A 21762-nucleotide genomic window follows, 5' to 3' on the forward strand; every position below is an offset into this window, starting at 1 on the left:
AGATTTAAACGTATTAATGTAATGTAATAATTTTATTATAGATTGAATTAAGTTATAATTAAATAATAATAATTGGAAAATTTTCTAAATGTATGATTTTTTTTTCTTCTTAAAAAATATAAATTTTTGATACAATTTTTTCTGCATTAATTCTAATAAATTTACGTAATTAATTGCATATTTCATGATTTAAATTTAAATTGATTTTATTATTAGTTTAATTTCATTTTTGTAATTTTGTATGAAAAATTTAGATTCAAGTATATGTTTACAATTTAATTTAAAAATTTATTTTATATAAAATATATTTAATAACTTAATAATTACATTAATAGATTTTTTATAAAATTTGAAATATTGATTGATTTTATTTTATATCAGTTTTTATTGAGTTGAGAATTTATGAAAAAAAAAATTAGTAAATTTGTATAAATTTTTGATGAAATTTTGAATAAACTTTAATTAATTTATGAATTTATTTAAAAAAAAAACATTATTTCAATGTATTTTTGTGTGTGAAATGTAAATAAATAAATAAATGTTGTGAATTTTCTTACCTCGAAAAAGACGGCGCGTCGAAAAAAATGTTGTATTAGACTGCAATTATTTGGAGACACTCACCAGTTAGATGCAATTTGAACTTGACAAAGTCATAGCCATAGTTTCGTATCAAGTTGGTTACGTCATGTCGCCAAAAAAATAAACGAAAATATATAATTTAAAACGATTTTCCCGGCGTTGTTTATGACTTTGTAGGACGAACAACAACAACAAATGTATGAATCGAATGTATAAAGAGATACATTATATTCATGCGGGAAGGAAGAAGATGTGTGTTACATTCAGAAGGACCCGAAACTATTTGGGAAACGACGTTCTCGCGGTTCGATTCCATTAAAAACACTTAACTTGTTTTTGCAGTCTATAGAGTTTATTTACCTTCTATTTACTATGAATCAGACTTTAATTTGTTGTGTGTGTGTGTGCATTATATGTGCATGTGCACATACAGTCGCTCTCCTTTTTTTCCATTTTCGTGTTCTCTCTTCTTCTCTTCCTTTCTGCTTTGTTGTTCGTCGGTCAAATAAATATATCCATTGCATTGCAAGTGAATAGAGAGAAAGAGAATGCGAGAGGGAGAGAAAAAGAGTCGTATAGTTCAGACGACCGACTGCCAAATTAACGACAGGACCGCACTCGATCCGAATTCCTTCTGAAACTTTTGCATTTTTCTTTATTTTTGCTGTTGTTGTTGTATGCGTTTTACCTAGTAGATGGGACGACGTTGTTTGACGTAGACGTGGACGAATGCAAAGAGGTCGATCTAATTTTAGTTTTATTGCAGCAGCCGCACAATAAATGGCTTATTAATCTTAATCACGTATTGGATAATTTATGCATGTTAGTTTTACACAATTGTGTGTTTATTTCAATAATATGTGTTAGATAATTGTGCTAGAATCGAGGCAAGAGCGGCAACAAAGAACCTCTTTCATGATCATGCAATTACAAACACACGCGTTTTTATCGCCGTCCAATAGATATTGGCTAATGTAATAATACTATAGATTATCCGAAGAATAGCGCTATTTACATGGGAAAAAATCTTCGTCTGTCCATTTATACATGTTAGACGTATTCAAATCAACATTAACAAATATATTTTAAATAAAAAAATATATAATTGTAGTCATTTTATAATGAAATATTTGGTTTCATTTTGTAGTTCTTAAATCCTGAAGCGGTTTGATTCATTGTATGAACTGGCTACCATATTCATGATGCGAATATATTCGTCATAAGCGCTACTCGTTACAAGAGACCATGACGAATATATATGGCATAGCTACACAAGTGGTTAATGTATTTTAAGAAAATATAGTTTTCAACAAATGTTCAACATATTTTTCAGTTTATGAAAGAATTGTTGTCATTAAAAAAAATAATTTTATTAACAAATATTTGATTTTATTCTTAGTTTACTTAGCCCCTGAAGCTGTTTTATTAATTGTATGAAGTGGCTCCCATATTCATGATGCGAATATATTCGTCATAAGTGATACGCAATACAAGAGACCATGACGGATATATACGACATAACCACGTATTTTAAGAAAATGTAGTTTTTAACAAATGTACAACAAATATTTCAGTTTATTCGTTTACGTTTTTTATTAATTAAGTAAAAATGAACCAATTGATGTCATTTTTTTTTTGAAAAATTGAAAACTAATTTTATAAACAAATATATCATTTTATTTTGTAGTTTACTTAACCCCTGAAGCGTTTTGATTAATTGTATGAAGTGTCGAATAATGATATATTGATTATCCGAATATATTCGTCATAAGTAATACGTACAAGAGACCATGACGGATATATACGACATATGTAACACACATCTTCCACATATATTTTTTTCTTGTTTTATAGAAATTTGAATTTTATTTTTATTGAAAGATTTTTCTTAAATACAGACATTTTAGACAAATTATTTTCAAATGATTAAAAGCATAACTTAAAATTTACATATGCAAAACAGAAACATTGACAAAAAAAATATTAATAATAACTGATAGAATGATTCAGACTGTGCTCATATCACAATTGACTCGTTTTGTTTTGCGTTAATCCAATGTATTACTAAACAAAATTTCTAGAACTTATTTATCGAAACAATTGTTAAAATGTTTAGATTACGTTGAATCCAATTCATTTATTGAATAATTGAATAACATTCTATTTAATTTAATTACTTTCTATTGAGTTTCATTTAGAAATTAATGGAATCATCTCGAATAACCACCAAAAAAAAAAATTGTAGGTCACCCTCACCCCTTTTTCTAATTATATATACACACACAAACCAAACTTTTTTTTTACATAACAAACAATGAGTCACTCACTAAAAATATCATCAGGTATATAAATACTGAGAATAAAGGAAAACGCTTTCGAATATTACACATAAATTTGCAGGAAATACATATAAAACCTAAATTATTTTTTTTTCGATTTTGCAGTCGTTATTTCATGGACGTTTATGCTTTAATTACAGTGTTCCTCTCACTCTCCGTAAACACACACACATACATATTTTTTTTTATATATAACATTATCAAAAACAAAATATGCTTTTAGTGCATTCTATCTCGCGATAAAAAAATTATCAAACCAACTCGAACCCATACGCACACATTTGTTGCGTACGTGTGTGTGTATATAATATTAGTCTAAATTTAATGACTGCTGCTATCGTTGCTAAACATGGTTTCGGAACACTGATAAGCGAAAAAATTCGCACATTTAGTGATTTTTTTTTGTTACATATACATTTTTGTTATGTTATATAACAAGAAAAAACCTCTAGCTTATATGATCACATATTACTTCTATTGGAGTGCAACCAAGTTTACTAATTGTTTAATATTTATGAGTGGATAAGTCGTGTTTAATTTTGGTTGGAAAATGCGAATTTTTTGTGTTCTGGTCCGTCAATTTTTTTTTTGGGAACCGGTAATCTCCCGACCTTGGGTTTTGCGTGCACGAGATTATTGGCACTCTAAACCAGAGAATGCTCCTTCTCACTCATAAAGCGTATAACAGAGAGAGAGAGAGAGAATATTGTTTCGTTTATTTATTTCAGCGAAAGGCATTAAAGGTCGCAGGTCAACAGTACTTTATTCTATCATCTAAAGCCTATTTGCATTTGGTAAAAATAGATATCTCACTCGCATAGATTGCAACGTTTTTGATTGATGTTATTCACGCATTAGTTAAGTGTCATTTTTAGTTAACGCTAACTTTATAAGTAACTTTAAAGTTGATGTGAAAATTATTATTTTGGTTTTAATTATCAACTTGTTTCTAATGAAATCTTTAAAATCTTTATTACTTTGTTGTTTGTTTTTTTATTTTAGAATTTATCAAAAAATTGTTCACTTTAGTATTTTATTCAATTTGTTCAATTTATTGGTTTATTAAAAATTTATTAACTTTAGTAATTTATAAAATTTCTTCAATTTGGTAATTACTAAAATTTGTTAAATTTGGTAATTTAAAAAAAAATGATTACTATAGTAGTTTATGAAAATTATTACTTTTAGTATGTTATTAAAAATTTGTTCAATTTAGTAGTTTAGTAAAAATGTCTTCACTTTAGTAGTTTATGAAATTTGTTCAATTTGGTAATTACTAAAATTTGTTAAATTTAGTAGTTCATCAAACATTTGTTCACTTTAGTAGTTTATTAAAAATTTGTTCAATTTAGTAATTTATTAAAAAAATTGTTCACATTAGAATTTTATTCAATTTGTTCAATTTATTGGTTTATTATAAATTTGTTAACTTTAGAAATTACTAAAATTTGTTAAATTTAGTAGTTCATCAAACATTTGTACACTTTAGTAGTTTATTAAAAAAAAAATCAAGTTAGTGGATTATGAAATTTGTTTAATTTGATAATTACTAAAATTTGTTACCTTTAGTATGTTATTAAAAATTTGTTTAATTTAGTAGTTTATTAAAAATTTCTTCAATATAGTAATTAATGAAATTTTGTTAAATTTAGTACTTTATCAAACATTTGTTCACTTTAATAGTTTATTACAAATTTGTTTTCTTTAGTAGTTTATGAATTTTTTTAATTTAGGATTGCTCATTGCTATTTTATTTATAGAAGTTTATGAATTTCTTTAATATTTTGTAGTTTATCAGTGAAGAACATTTCTTCAATTTTGTAGTTTATGAGATTAATAAATCTGTTGATCATTTGAAGAAATGTTTTCATTGTCCACTTAATATTTAACCTGAGGTTATCCAAATAACCAAAAGATTACAAATGTTACATACACTTAATAGTAAACAAGGTTATTATGTATTCCTAAATGTAATCACGTAAAAATTTTCGCGCATTTGTAATTAATTAACTCAAAACAAAAATATTAAGATCAAATTCAATTAGGATTCGGGTCAACTCGATCGCGATGAAGATGACTTTTCTGCAATAAAACCAACGACCGTTGTTATTATTCTTTTCCACGAAAGCTTTCCCAATTTAGAATAAGAAGCTGTTTCCTTTTGCAGAATAGCCGCGCATCTATTTCGGTTTGTATAGTCTGTGCATTTAATAATATCAGCGGATATATAAGAACAGGAAAATGCAAAAGCCATTCCGAAATCTCAATTATAAACATCGAGCGGAGTTAGACGGTGTCGTTTGGGATTTTCATTTCATTTCTTCCCTCATTCTTTGAAGAAGAAGTTGAAGGAAAAAAAAAGACGTAATTTCGTACGTGCAGGAAGGCTGTGTGCTTCGATAAGCTTCTGCAAAACGATACGAGCACATAGGAAGTTTACCGAATTAAGCATTCTTGTAAAATCGCACGCAGACTTTCTTTTATCTGCATCTAATCCGTTTTAAAAAAAAAATCTTCTTTACTGTTGAATATTATATGAAACGTTAATATCTAATACAGGTAATAACTTGGATATTAGTTATCATCAGAGAGTCAAGAATTACAGTTCCGGTTCAGTTAAAAATCCGGTTAATTTCGGTTCGGTTCCGGTTATCATGATTAAATTAGAGCTTTCTGTGATGGAATTCGTGCAAACTTATATTGTTTACTGAAACTTTCCAATGAATCCGAAGAGAAAAACCCACAAACTGGTTCATTATTAAATAAACAAATTTGTTACAAGTTTATTTTCAATCGCCTATCGACCTTTAATCTTGGAAATTGTATAAATATTTTTTCTATCAATTAAAAAATTGTGATTGTGTACTTAAGGAACTTGTTCGTAACTTGTGTTTTGTATTGAAATGTAAATGTATGTAACGTGTTCTTCATGAAAAAAAAAATGTATACTTATTTCTAGTTTATCGGAGCGAAAAAATGGGGATGGCCCCTAAAAAAGGGGACGTTGGACTCAATCTCTTTTCTTTTATTCTTTCCATTCTTAAGACAAGAATGACATTCCATTTATTATCACATCAATTATGGTTTTAATATTCTAAACATTATTTTTTCATCTCTTAGTTTTACTTGGCTACGTTCCTTCTCTCCAGTAAATTCCACATTTCAATCTTGTTTTTTTTTTTAAATTAGTAATCATATTAATTAGTAATCATCATCATTAGTAAAATTAAGTCAAATTTAGAAATAAATTAAAAATATCTTCTTCAATTTTTTTCTTTATTTTATTATTTATTAAAATTGATGGAAATTTATAATGGAAATTTCATGTTTTTTCTATTATATTGATTGCAATTAAATCTTTTATATAATTCCATTATGTTGCGTTTTTATGTCGATTTGAAATGGAAATATGATTGATTAATCAATCATAATAAAAGCATAATTACGAAAACAAACAACAAAAAAAATCGTCCCCTGTTTTGTTTTATTGATCTGGATAATAGTTAGTTTCATTTATTGTTTTAGTGTTTTTTTTTTCTTCTTCATTAAAGTGCATTTAAAATCGTTTGTTTGAAGTGGGCGAAGTGCATTTCGCGAAATTACAGAGGAAAATATGTATTCGCAAATTGGCGTCTAATTAATGAGCGGATTTTTTTGCGAGCGCTGAAAGAGAGCGGAAAAAAAATGAGAAAATCGCCACGTGTTTCTTCCTTTTAGTTCGCGATTTTTCCTTCATCACGGCTCTCTCCTCCCCTATAAAGTCCTTTCATTATTTATCCTTTCTTTCTTTCATCCGCATAGTGGAGGTTTCATTAAGCATATTCTCAATTGATGTGTGTGTGTGTGAGCGCAACGTTTCTTTGGTCTCTTTCTGTGTGTGTGTGTGTGTTTGTACGTAGAAAATCAATAGGAAAAAAAGCCCCCGAGTACTTTCATATGTTTGTTGCGATTTGCGCAAGCTAGTTTTGCTTTTATACTATTGATTAAAATTTAAAAGAGCTCGCGCTCGCGAATTTATTCCGGTATTTATTTTGCGTGCTGCTGCTGCCGTCTTTCTTTCGCCGCCGCCGCCCCCGATCGTTCCTTCTCCCTCCAGCGCTCATTCCCGTACAGCGGCAGGCAGGCAGGCAGGCAGCATCACCGCCGACCGCCACCAGAGGCGGCAGCGGCATCCTTTTCCAACGTGCACCCCTCTTGCCCCCCACACGTTCTGAACCCCCTTTACACCCCTCTCTTCATCGTTTTCAGCCCTTTTATGTGTACCCCCGTGTACGCGCGAAGGGCGTAGGCGAAATAAAACACACGCACATACATATACAATTGCAAAAATAATTAATCAATAATTTCGCAATTTTACGAATTACCCCACCCTAAAAAGGCACATTAATTTATGTGCTATACATACGCATCAAGTATCGCGAGTTGCGTATAAACGCGACAAATTACTTGTACTTGCGCAAGTCAAATGGGATTAGTAAAACTGTGCATAGTTATACAAAAAAAAACTAATTTAAGTAATAATTAATATGTAATTAACTAATTATGTATAATATATGTGTTACGGTAAAAGCACATATTTTATTCGTATGTCGAAAAACCATAATCTCTAAATATGCAGGTTTATAAACCTATATGAACATTTATCGACGTCATTAGGTAAATGTATACATTTCCGGGATATGGTAGGTAAATGTATACATTTACCTGAAATGTAAGATGAACTTACATTTACAAATTATTTACTTTTACCGTAACATATGCAAATCAACTTGGTACTTGTCAAACTCAAAGTCAATGAATTAGTCAATTTTCACTCTATTTAAATACATCACATACAAATTAACAAAATTTTAGTAATAATTAGTAATTACTTGAACACATCAACTATATGAACATTCATTGACGTCATTTGGTAAATGTATACATTTCCGGGAAATGGTAGATAAATGTAGTTATTTACCGATTATGTGCTTTTACCGTAACATATACAAATCAACTTAGTACTTGTCATACTCAAAGTCAATGAATTAGTCAATTTTAACATTTAGAATCATTAATTAAGTAATAATTAGTAATTACTTGAAACTTCTATTTGCACACATCAAATAAATGAAGTAACAATTTTATACATTAAAAAAAGATTATTTTTTAAATTTTTCATTCAAATTAATATTTAAAATTCGAAATGTCAAACAATTAATTATTATTTTTATTTATTTAAAAAAGCAATTATTATGTAATAACTAATATCATTTTGTTTTCTATTTAATTATAGAAATTTCTCATATTTTTTTTAAATTTATTTTTCTATTGACAATATTCTAAGACAACAACATAAAAGTTTGCATGTTTATGTAATAATTAATATTTTCTGTAGATAAAATAGAAAGTTTTGTCTAATTTTTCTAATCAAATCATGAAATTTCTTTTTTTCTCCAAATCAATGTCATAATTAAATAAATTAGCACAATAAACTTATGTTAAAATTTTATTTAATTAATTCTGTGAAATATTAACAGTAATTTGTCATGTATTGTATATATTGTATAGAATATGCGTATAAATACTTGTACTTGTGCATATCAAGGTGAACAAGTAATTGATATATATATATTTTCTAATAGTGATTCTCAATCTATGTGCTGCGTTTAATGTTAAATGACAGCTGACACTTTGCGTCAAAACTGTATGTTATCAACTAATGGGAAACACTGTTTTACAAGATTCTTATAACTGAATCAATCTATCATAATGTAACGATCATATTAAAAAATATACTCGACAAGTATCGCGTTGTGCGTGTGCATATCAAAGTGGACAAGTAATTGATATATATTTTCTAATAGTGATTCTCAATCTATGTGCTGGGTTTAATGTTAAATAACAGCTGTCACCTTGAGAAATGACAGCTGACACATTGCGTAAAAACCTTATGTTATCAAATAATGGGAAACACTGTTTTACAAGATTCTTTTAAGTGAATCAATCTATCATAATGTAACGATCATATTAGATAAATGCACTTGACAAGTAAGTCACTTGACAAGTATAACGTTGTGCGTGTGCATATCAAAGTGAACAAGTAATTGATATATATTTTCTAATAGTGATTCTCAATCTATGTGCTGGGTTTAATGTTAAATGACAGCTGTCACCTTGAGAAATGACAGCTGACACAAAACTGTATGTTATCAACTAATGGGAAACACTATTTTACAAGATTCTTATAAGTGAATCAATTTATTCGAATGTAACGATCATATTAGATAAATGCACTTGACAAGTAAGTCACTTGTCAAATATCGCGTTGTGCGTGTGCATATCAAAGTGAACAAGTAATTGATATATATTTTCTAATAGTGATTCTCAATCTATGTGCTGGGTTTAATGTTAAATGACAGCTGTCACCTTGAGAAATGACAGCTGACACAAAACTGTATGTTATCAACTAATGGGAAACACTATTTTACAAGATTCTTATAAGTGAATCAATCTACCGTAATGTAACGATCATATTAGATAATTGCACTTGACAAGTATCGCGTTGTGCGTGTGGTATTAAGAGCAATTCCTCGTTGCATAACCGGCACGGTACGCACACTCATAAACGCACAATGCCGCTGATAAGGAAGCCGTCTGTATTTTTTCCAAGCAAACACACTACGAGTCGCAGCAGAGATTATCGCCCTATTTGTGCGAAATTCTTCTGCTCTCGTTTTCGATAGTGCTGTTTGTTCAGTCATTTGCGTATCTTGCCTATCCGAATTCGTTATTTTTTTTCTGTATTCATCTCTCTTTCTCCACCTTCTTAATCATCATTTAGTTTTCTTTACTCGGCATACGTACGTACACCCGTTCGCATCACCTTGGAAGGCGGACGGCCGGAGGTGCGGAATAATAATGAACAGCCTTTAACATTTTTTTATACTGCGCGCCCCCCCTTTTCTCTTTCACCCGCCCCAGTGACGACGCCTATGACCAACGACGAAGAGAGCGGAAAACCGAGCGAAAGACACGTAATGACTAACTACGAATCAACGAGGACAACCCTTTTATTCCGTTACCCCATTTAGCTTCCTGTCACATCGATTACAACAACAACAAAAAAACTGAAATCACAAATTTGTTTTTAACACTCATTCTCTTGTAATAAAATGATTAATAACAATTAAAAGTTTAAGTAAGAATTTATCATTATAAGCTAATTAGTTTTTAAATAGATTTTTTCGAAATTTCTATTTAAAAATATATTTTTTTCATCAAATTTAATTAAAATTAATTACCAAAATTCTACTTTAAATATCAAAAAATGTATTCAATTTTCATTAAAAAAATATTTAATTTTTTTTTTACAAAAATATAACATTTTTTTTTTAAATAAATTGAAATTTAGTGTAATTAATTGAAGATTTTTGTGAGAAATTAAAAACCAATTGTAAATATTTTGTTAAAAAACGTAAAGCATATTTAAAACTAAACAAAATATATTAATTATTAATGTATACTCAAATGGATACAGTTTAAATGTTTTAAATTTAGCTTAGTTTACATATCGAAAATGGTTAATTATGACTGGAGACAAAGAATATCTAATTGTTAACAAAAAAGTGGAAGCACAAGGAGCGCAGTGTTTCATCCTAGGATAATTATATTTTTACGATCTTTAGCGATGAGACGATTTTAATATAGTGGCCGCACTATTCGAAAAAACCTGTTAATTATACATATTTAGATTTAGTTAAAACGTATTCGTTTAGAGCTGTTTGTCCATTTCCCAGAAAATAACGTTATTAAACACACAAATTCATAACAATTATATAACTTAAATCTTGTAAATAAATTAAATTGTAAACAACAAAGTCTCATTTCTATTATTGGATTATTTTAAGTTATTAGCAAATTATATATTTAAGCAAAGCAATACATCGCATAGTGCGGCTTCGATTAGTGCGGATTTATTATACGGTTTGAAAATTTCTAAATAAAACGTCCTCAATTAGTACGGTTTTACTCTAACACACACAATGGTTTCGACAGTGCTCTACCACTTAAAACTATTTTTTTTTATCTTTATTTATTTAAGTGCAGTAATATCTCGCATAGTGCGGATTCATTATACGGTTTAAAAATAAACTAAATTTTAATAAAACGTCCTCAATTAGTACGGTTGGCAAAACCAATTTAGCAAAACCAGTATGCGAGTTGATTGATTTGGTCACCCGTTGCTTAACTCTTTGAGATTAAAATTTTGCGTATACTGTACGAAAACAGTGTAGAAACATTTGATTATAGTGTGTGTTTGCATGTGCGGTTTATTTATTTTTTTAAAAGCATATTAATAACTTTATCAATAGCGCGTTTTGTAGTCATAATATAAACATATTATTATTGTTTGTTTACCGAACGGAAAATAGAATAAATTGTAATTTGCTGTTTAGAGCGAGATTCATTCAAACTTATGGGAAATCCTACAAAGATCTTTCGAGCATGAAGAAGCTGTACGAAAACTCATCGTTTTTTATATTTAATTTGTATTTATATTATACCCAACAAATCCGCCGGTTAAATAATGCGTGCTCTGTGAATTATGACTTCCGCGCGCGCGAAATTTTTGGGCGTTATTATTAAAACCGAAAACAATAAATAAACGGCAACTAATTGTGATTTATACATTAATTGTTATTGCAGTTCGCGATTTATCAAAAGCCCTCTCGCAAATTCGCGCCCATCCACTAATAATTTTCGCTGGATAATTCATATTGTTGCTGTTTGTTGCTCATACTATTTTTTTTTTTCGTTCTTGTTGTTATTATTATCATCATCATTTCGTTTTGTCGAATTATTCATTTTAATGCGGACTGCGCCCATCGATAATAATTAATGACTCCGTTTTTCCGCAGCGCTATTTATTCTCGCTCTTCCAATTAACGTGAATATCGAGCAAATGCATACACATTGTTATTTTTATTATTATTCGCATTTATATTCATTTATTTTTTTTTGATAGCGATTGAAATTCATAATAATAAATTATAATAATTACATTTTTTTTTTAATTTCGCAAAGGAAAAATATTATTGAGAAAAAAATTCGATAAAAATTTGTCATAACTGACCTTTCCATAAATATGAAATCTACGAATTGATACGAACTAATCGATACATAATACGTTATAGACACAACAGTGTCTTGGTTTATTTACGGATTGTTCTGCGACTCTTTTTTTTTGTTTCTCTTCTGCTTTCCGGACAGCAAAAATTCTCTGTGATTCGACACTTTTTTTTTGCTTTTTTTTTTTAGATTTCGATCGATAACGGATTTTCGTTTCGCATTACGTTAAGTAATGTACAGAAAAATGTGCAAAACAAACAGGTAAACAAGTCAACGAATTGGTGATAAGTGCGATTTCCTTATAGATTATATAAATATATATTTTTTTTACTTGATAAAACGAATCTTTGTCAAACTTTATTACATATTATTACTCGTAATTGAGTAAATAAATTATTTTTTCCACAATCTATTACGTTTCTGAAATAATCGTATCATTAGATTATTTCAGAAATAAAAAGTTTAACTTTAACATCAATTGTATTTTTAAAAGTTTAGCTTCATTACATATATTTCGACTAAATTTATTTAGCAACCTAAATTTTGCATAATTGAAAACACAGTTTCTATAAATTTAGTCATTATAAATTCTGTCTAATTCTATAGATTTATTACTAATAAATTATGTTTTTTTTTAATTCATATTAATTTAGGTCCAAAATAATTATGTTTTGATAAGTCCATTCATTTTTTCCTTTTAGTCTAAAGATTTTTAGTACTATAATCAATTCTCTTGCAAAATTACTATAATTTTGTTAATCAATTATTTTCATTCATTATATGCTTTATAATTAGCTTTTTTATATATGAAATTTTATTTAATTTAATAAAATTTTTGGATGGAATTTACTATATAGATTTATAAAAGTTTTAACTGTAAAATTTTACTTGAATTTAAGTGTGTACGGTTTTAAGATAATCGAAAATTGATTTTGTGTTTGGATTGTTATAAATATGTAAAGTTTGGCATATTTTTTTTGTTGTTAATTAATTTCGTATAGAATTTTAAATTGGTGGAAATACTGATTGTTATTTTAATTGAAGCTATAATTTTTTTATCTTCTATATTGTTTCAAATTTTAATTATGCGCGTGAATTGAGTAGAAAAGCAATAATAATAATCCTATGTTCATTCGGTTTCAGCGGACTCGGATAATATTCAAACAATTAGCAATTAAAAATTTTATTGTGGAAATAATAATTATTAAAACGAAACAAAAAAAAAATGGGAAAAAATGTGATAGGATAAAAGAAGTAAGAAATAAAATAATAAATAAAAAAAAATAAATAAAAACTTACGTGTAGAAATAGAAAAGAGTAACCAAATAAAAAATTATGTAAAATAATACAATAAAATTGTGTGTTGATGAAGAATGTTAATAAACGGAACGAATAAATAATAAAATAAATATGCGTCCGAAGATGAGCAGATCGTCGTTGTGGAAATTGAATTGTGCACGTCTCATGTGATCAAAGTGCGTGGTGCGATCATCTTCAGGGGGGCCACCGCTTCCTAGTGTTTTGGACACAACAAAGTTCACTAGCCACGACGTCTAACCACCGCGATGGCCTAGTATATACTCTAACACACACAATGGTTCCGACAGTGCTCTACCCCTTAAAACTAAATTTTGCGGAGAGCCCAAAACTTGTAGGACCACTTTTTTATTGGAGTTGCAAATTCATAGGCGTACAGGTACCACGAGGGGGGCCCAGGGGGGGAGCAGGGGCCGAGTAATGACAAAGGGGTCCGGACGAAAAGGGGGGACGTCGTCGTCGTCGTAGTCGTCGCAAGAAGGGTTCCTTCCTCTCTATACTCTCTCCACACTATATAGTCTTCTATATACACACTATAATATCGCGCGGTGCTCCCCGCGAGCTCTCAGCCCCCTTTACCCCTCGCAACACACACACATACACACAGCACAGCCCCCGCGAACCCCTCTAATTCCTTCCTTCGAATTTTATGCTCCCATAATTTATTCTCTTTATTATACTCAAATTAAATTTAAAAAGATAAGAGTGGAAAGGAAGGAGGATGAGGATGCCGCAGCAGCGGAGGAGGAAGAGGAGACGAAGCAGTGGAGGACGAAAGAAGTGGCCGAAAGAACGGAGAGGAAGAAATAATTACTCCTCCGGCCGCAACGCACCGAAAAGTCAAGGAACCTTTCTTTACTGGATGGAACCACCATCAACGGCCATCATTCAATTAAATGTAAAACAAATTCCCTTCCTTCCCTCGACTCGACCTGTCGCGTTGCCATTGTCCTCGCTCCTCTTTTTTTTTTATTCTGCTTCTATCTATCTCCACCTCTTCTGCTCTTCACCCCTTGCAATTCGTGTGGCCATTTTCATAAATCAATAACCGTTTTTAATTGCGTTTTCAGCAACGCACTTTTATCATATTTCGTGCGTATTTTCCTCCCTTCAACCCCATCATTTCCCAACGTGTCTAAACCCATTTCCTACCCCCCGAAAACGTCCGCACACACATATCACATACTCGCAACTTTTTTTTTAATTTTTGACTTTTTTACATCATACCAAAAAATCCTAAGTTTAATTGCAAAACATAAAAATATGTATATCACGCTCATGAATTAGACATTTCAAAGACCGAATTAAAAATTTTGATATAGGAAAATGATTGTAAAAATATCAATTTAAAATAAATGATTAATTGTAAAACATAAAACATAAAATATACATATCACATTTCAAATGCTGAATTAAAAAAAATGATATACGAAAATGTTTGTAAAAATATCAATTTTGAACATTTTTTGTGTTTATTAAAGAGAATATTTTAACAAATATAGAAAATTTCAGAAAAAATATCAATTATAATTATGTAGTAATTGTATTTTTATAAAAAATTTATTGATTATTGAACAATTTTATAAAAAAACACAAGAAATGTATTAATATATTTTTGAAACAGATTTTGTTAAATTATTTATTTTTGTTTAATGTATATAACTAAAACTTATAAAAATATAATAACATAATTAAGCGAAAGTGTATCGTTTTTTTTTTCAACGTTTTTCATTAATTATGAAAACGTTGAAAAAAATCCTTTTCTATACATCATAATTAGTTATTTAAAATTTTCATATATTTTTTTCTGCTTTTTGACTTATTTGTATATTTAGACATTTCAAATATAAATAGAATATTATTAGTAATATTTCTGTAAAGCAATGTAAAAAAAGATAACGTTTATTAAATGTTTCACTCATGAAAGTAAAAAATTACACATTTTTAGAAATTAAAACTCTTAATAAATCAAATATTTAAAAAAAAAATGTACTTGATTATCTTTATGATTTAATTTTACTTTTTTGACGTAAAAAAACAATTAAATAGTTGACATTCAATTATTCGAGTGTTTCAAATTGGAACTATTCCACCATGAAAATAGATATAAACTAACGGTGATCCTTGTACTTTAAGCTTTGACTTGTGCAATTTGTTTTTGTTATTTTTAACGTATTTATTTGTTTTTCAACAGTAAAATATTCTTACAAAATACATTTATTTTAAAATGAAAATAATGTCGTGGTCGTTAGATATTTAATAGAAAAAACTCATAATATTTAAATACTTAGCATACTTAAATACGAGCAAAATAAATTGTAAGAAAAATGGAATACTTTATCGTATATTACATAATTTTATATGGGGAAAATTGTTTCACTATTCGAGTAAAAATCCTGAAATTTTGGAACGGATTATGTTCGTTAAGCGAGGTTCCACTGTAGTTCTAAGCGATAAATCATAGTGGTTTATGTATAATTAATGTAAATGAATCAATTTGAGACTGAGATTTGAATTCTTATACTATTTAAAAAAAATGATGGTATTTAGAAGAGTCAATAAACGATGACTACACAAAATGGGATTTAAAATATAATAATGGAACGATTGGTGATCGTCGCAGGCGGTAGAAAGGGGGAGATAAAAGAACAAAAAAGAAAGAGAAAAAAACGTGTAAATACCGAATATTAAGGACCTTTAGAAGGCGCACATCCTGCTTCGCCCTCCTCGAAATTCGGCAGACCTTGCCTGATCTGATTAGCATTTATTCAGATCACTTCATTGCGCCTCATTTCTGTGTGTTTATAAAACGAAGACGTTAATTCGCATTAAAATTGCTCTGACGGTAAAAAAAAAGGAGAAGAAAATATGAATAAAAAAGACAGCAAGGAATGAGAAAATGATTGAAAGATCACGCTATGTCTAGCTTCTGGAAGAGATCAGTTGGGATGTGTTAATTGACTGCTAACGTGCGTCTCGTACCTGGAGGCTCCGATTGTGGAAGGGTTGGTATTAGGAAATGCCCGAAGCAAATAGTAGTCACGTATTTGATTTGCCGTGTGCTTCGTAGAAAGTAATTTTCAGCGTGTTTCATCTTTACCAACAACATCAACAAACTTTGATTCAATCACTAACAAACTAACAAATTTCATAATGCACAATTTTAAAATTTTAGGTTGTTAGATTAAAATCTTACTGTTTATTAAACAAAAAGTTAGGTGAAAATGTTATAATTCGTTAAATTTCTACCAAAAACTGCTCTAATTTAAAATATTACAAAATCCTATAAAAATATTAGAAATTATTGTTGTAAATATTAATAATAAACAATGATTACTATTAAATTTTAAGTAATAGCAAAAAATTAAAAAACAATTAGCTATATAATATTTTTTCTTAATATATTAGATTCGATGTCTGAATGTTGTTTTTACTTCTATTAGTAATAAAAAGTAGACGTATAGGTTTGACAAAATGTTATAAGAATTCCTTAACTTTATTCCAAAAATATATAAATATTACAGATTACAATTAAAATTTATAGTTAGAGTAAAAATTAGAAAAGATGGTAAGAAAAAATATAAATTAAATAATTAAAAATTGGAATAACCTAAATTTAACTGAATTAATTGAATGCTAATATATAGTGAATAAATGCTTAACGAACATATGCCAATGTTCTCTACCCAAATTGTTCGTAAACCTATTATAGATTTACAAATACACTTGGTGATCGGTTAACGAACAGTTCGGATATCGAAGAAATCGTTTAGCAAACACTTTCGCAAAAGATCTGTATGTTACCGATAGATTAATGTTACTTTTGGGATATAAATGTTACATCGGTTATCGGATTATGTTTCTTAACCGATCACCTAATCTATATAATTGTATAAATGTACTGTAAGTTGTTCGTTAACTGAATATGTATCTTTAGACACATACAAACCTTTCACGAAAACATTTTTTCGCAATCCGAACAATTCATTAACAGATTGTCATTTATAAAAATAAAGTGTAAGACTTGATTGTAAACTAATATTTAGTAAATGATTAGTTAACAAATATAAGACAACGTTCTCTATCCGAATTGTTCGTAAACCGATTATAGATTTGCAAATACACTTGGTTATCGGTTAACGAACAGTTCGGATTTCGAACAAATCGCTTAACAAACAATTTCGCAAAAGATTTGTATATTACGATTGACGTTACTTCTGGGATATAAATATTACATCGGTTAACGAAACCATAGTCCATGAAAAGACTATCATGGACTATGGTTTTTAACCTGTACAGTAAGTTATTTGTTAACTGAAGATGTATTAGACACATACAAATCTTTCACAAAAGCATTTATTCGCAATCCGAATTGTTCGTTAAGCGATTGCGCTCTATATAAATAAAGTCAAAATCTGTTCTACAAACAAGACAATAAACTTATAAAATATTTGAAATTTTTGGTGAACAAAGATGAAAATATGCTATTAGATCCTATCCACTGTAAATAGTAGAATAAGAGCCGCGTAAAACAATATATGCTTTAATTAATATTACGTTTCAGAACTAATTACATCGGAGGAAGGAAGATTAAAGGCAAAATATTTGTGTGTGTGCAGGAACATCCGAAAATTTCCGCGTTTCGAGTACGCCGATTGTCGAAAACTCATTTTGCTCGGCGATTAAATTTCATAAAGTTGCGTACGATTTTCTGAAAATTTAATTCGGGCCTCGACGGAAGGGCGGATCCCTCCGCATCGCGTTGCCAAAAAAAATAAAATAAAAATAGGGACGAAATATGAGTGAGAGAGAGAGAAAGAGAGGTAAACAGTTTCCTGCAACGGTCACATTCTGCACGAATGATGCGAATTAATTGGATTTTCGCTAATTTGCATTATACAACGAACACACAACTTGCCAGCATTATTTTTTATTATTATTATTATTACATATATATTCATTACTATTCGCGATTGAAAATAAATACACGAAGTATGCAAAATAAATATAAATATTACCGATGCGCTGAGTTCAGCTCTTTTTTTTTTGCTATTGTTGTTTTTTTTTAGGGGGGTTCGGGAAGGGTGAGGTTGGTTGGGGGTTGGTCGGTCTGTGCACGTTCGAACGAAAATTAATTAATTTTTAATTAGCGAACTTATGCCGAATGTAAATGCATTCGATTTTGTTTAATTAATGTGGAAAATACGCGCTGCTCCTAGTTTTTAATTAATTTTTGCGCATTATGATATGATGCAATATATACGAAATTTATTTTACGAACGGAATTTTTTGCGCATGAAAAATTATTCATGCAATTAATATTATTCATTATATGACAGAGAATTTATATACAAAATTGCATACGCTATCTATTATGAAAAATATATGAAAAAAATAAATAAATTTTTACATTTAAAAAATGTCCATTATCAAATGATTCAATAAGTTAGTGCAAGATTTCTAATATTGTGTCGACAATTTATAATAAGTAGAATATTTCTGCAAAAAAATAAAACTTTTTCATACAACTTTTAGTAAAAAAATACTTGTAACTTCTATATAAAATCATTATATTTTAGTGAATAAATAATCAAACTATATATTTGAATTATTATAATATTAAACATATTTGTTATTAAACAAATTAATTAGATCCTATTTCATTATTTTATTTGAAATAAAATAAAGTTGAAAGTTTCAAATTGATAAAGCTGCTATAAAATTTTATAATAAGTTATTTTTATTTCAAATAAAACAATGTTAAAACTTTTGAATTGGAATTGAAATAGAATTACGTGGATGTTGATATGCTTGTTGTTTAATTGGAAATTATAAATGTCGAGAGGGATTGTTTTCAGCTGATTCGTATTTCATCGTTTTGTTTGAAATAAAATAATGTTGAAAGTTTGGAATGGATATAAAAATAAATGGATGTTGTTTTGCTTTTCACAATTCTCTTGCATAATTGGAAATTATAAACTTTGGAAAAGGTGAAATTCATAGAAAATTCATGTATAAATAATGTTTTTTGAATAAATAAAACATTTAAACATATGTAAGAAAATTAAATAAATTCAAAACTTAATAAATTTTATTTTAAATTATAAAAATGTGTTGAAATTTTTGAAATTACAAAGGAATATATTTTTTTGTTTTTTTTCTTAATTAAATAAAATTAAGTTGAAACTTTGTAATGGAATTAGAAATACTTGTTTGTGTTTCATATTTCACCTGGAATTGGAAAATTCTAAATGTTTGGAAGAAATTTGTTAAAGATTACGAGTTATGACCTTAATACCTGAAGTTTCCTTTAAAATATAATATAAAATCCATTTATATTTGGGCGCGTATATAAATAAGTTTTAATTAATTTTGATCGCTGCCAAAAGCGTACAAATAATAATTATATTTCAGCATTTTGCTTTCGTTTCAGCAAATTTCTTTCATTCAACGTGAAAGGAAACACAGTTTTTATTTTATTTTAATGAAGTTCTAAAGAAATAAAATTAAAAAAAAAAACGTATTTTTACAAAAAGTTAAAAATTTAATACAAAATCTATGCATTAAGTAATTATTTATTTATCAGTGTGAAAGAGGGCATCAAGTAAATAAGTTAACATGATTAGAATTATTGCTTTGTAAATGGATAAATCAAAATTATCGTTCTAAACTAGTTTACAAACGAATCTATTTATGAAAATAATGAAATACACATATCAATTCTGTTTATATTGGAAATTATTGAAATGTCTCTATTAATTTTGTTACATTTATGAGTTCTCAGTTTAAAGATATTGAGTATATTAATTCTGTGTAATAGTTTACGTGGAAGTATAAATATTTGATGCGTATTATTGAAATGTGGAAGCAGTAATTTGCTGTAATTTATTGGAAACTGACTGATGAATTATGTAAGTCGTTGATAATTTCCCAGTTTCAAGAGTTGCGTTCAGTTACATTTTATTGTGAGGATGTTGGAACGAATGTTTTCATTTTGCGAGAGATTGCGGCGATGCAAGAAGAAAATTGTATGGAATTTCCATGAGATGGTCGAAAAGAAGCGGTTTCTTGTATAAAGTAAGTGTGCGCGGGGGCGTTTCATTTAAAATTTAAACCGTTGAAGATCATGTAAAGCATGTAATAAACAAACCCGTCTTAAACGTTTCGCGAGACCTCAAACGGCAGTTCCGTTCGGGAAACCGCCGCCCCCGGACGAGGCACGCCCCCCAAACCCCCAACCTCCTTCGAACCCCACGCGCGCGCCCGGCCAGAAAAACGAGAAGGGGGGCCGCAATGTAACTATGTATGTATGTTCTGTAAAGCGGGCTGCTACCACCGCACCCCCCCCCCTGCACACCCTTCTCCACCCCGCCGCCCTCGCAAAGCGACTCGTTTCCGTTTTCCCGGATTTTCAGCGGAGAGCACGAGCGCTAATCAGCGCGCAGTTGTTGGAATTTTTAGCGCGCACCGCCTCCGCCGCTGCCGCCGTCCCTCATAAAGATTCTTTCTTAGAGAAAGAGAGTATTTTAAAATGTAGTTCCCGAGATGCTGTAGCGACTAGCTTTATTGATTTTATGTAACTAAGACATTCTTCCCGACAAATATAAGTTTTAAAACTAAGCAGCGCGGGGGCGGCTTAACGTCGGAGCTAGGGATGAGAAGGGGTGGCGGCAGCGGCGGCTTCTCCTCCGTTGCCTGGCGAGGAAAGCGTGGAGGGGTTGAGTCGCGGGGGCCAGGAAACGAAGATGAGGAAAGAGAGACGTTCTTAGGATCTCCTCTTCTTCTTCTTCTACTTACTTTTACTTCTCTCCTCCTTCGCCACCCCAACCGCCGCTTCCACCCCCGGACACAAAAACCCAGCCCACAAATGCACAGTACCGTAATTTTCATATTTCAGCCGCGGCGGCGTTCATTTCCACAAATGGATATCACTACAATCTCTTTATTCCTCCACGAAAAAAAAAATATCCAATCAAAAAAATCCACATCTGTTCTCTCAACTTATACAAAAAATTCTAAAATACAAACTATTACAATTAAAAATGTATTTAATTATACATACAAATACGTAAACATTTAAGTTAATCAGTCAATTAAAAATCATTTAATAAGTTCAAAATTCAAATTGTTCTAAATAAATTTAGCAAATAATTAATATCAATGATTTCAATGAACAATAAACTAAAATATCATACAGCAAATGTCTTGAAAAAAAAAATTCTTAGTCTACATTTATCAATTAATGAAATTTAATTAACAGATTTTAATTATAATTTAGTATATGTGAATAAAATAAATATTTTACAAACTACAAAAAAACAGAGATTTCATAAATATCAAACCATTGGCATTGTAATAATAGATTTTTTTGTAATGTAATTCTATATAGATAAAACTGTAATTAATACTGGCTATT

Source organism: Nicrophorus vespilloides, unplaced genomic scaffold (genome assembly GCF_001412225.1).
Source record: "Nicrophorus vespilloides isolate i.1.1-1 unplaced genomic scaffold, Nicve_v1.0, whole genome shotgun sequence".
NCBI lineage: Eukaryota > Metazoa > Arthropoda > Insecta > Coleoptera > Silphidae > Nicrophorus > Nicrophorus vespilloides.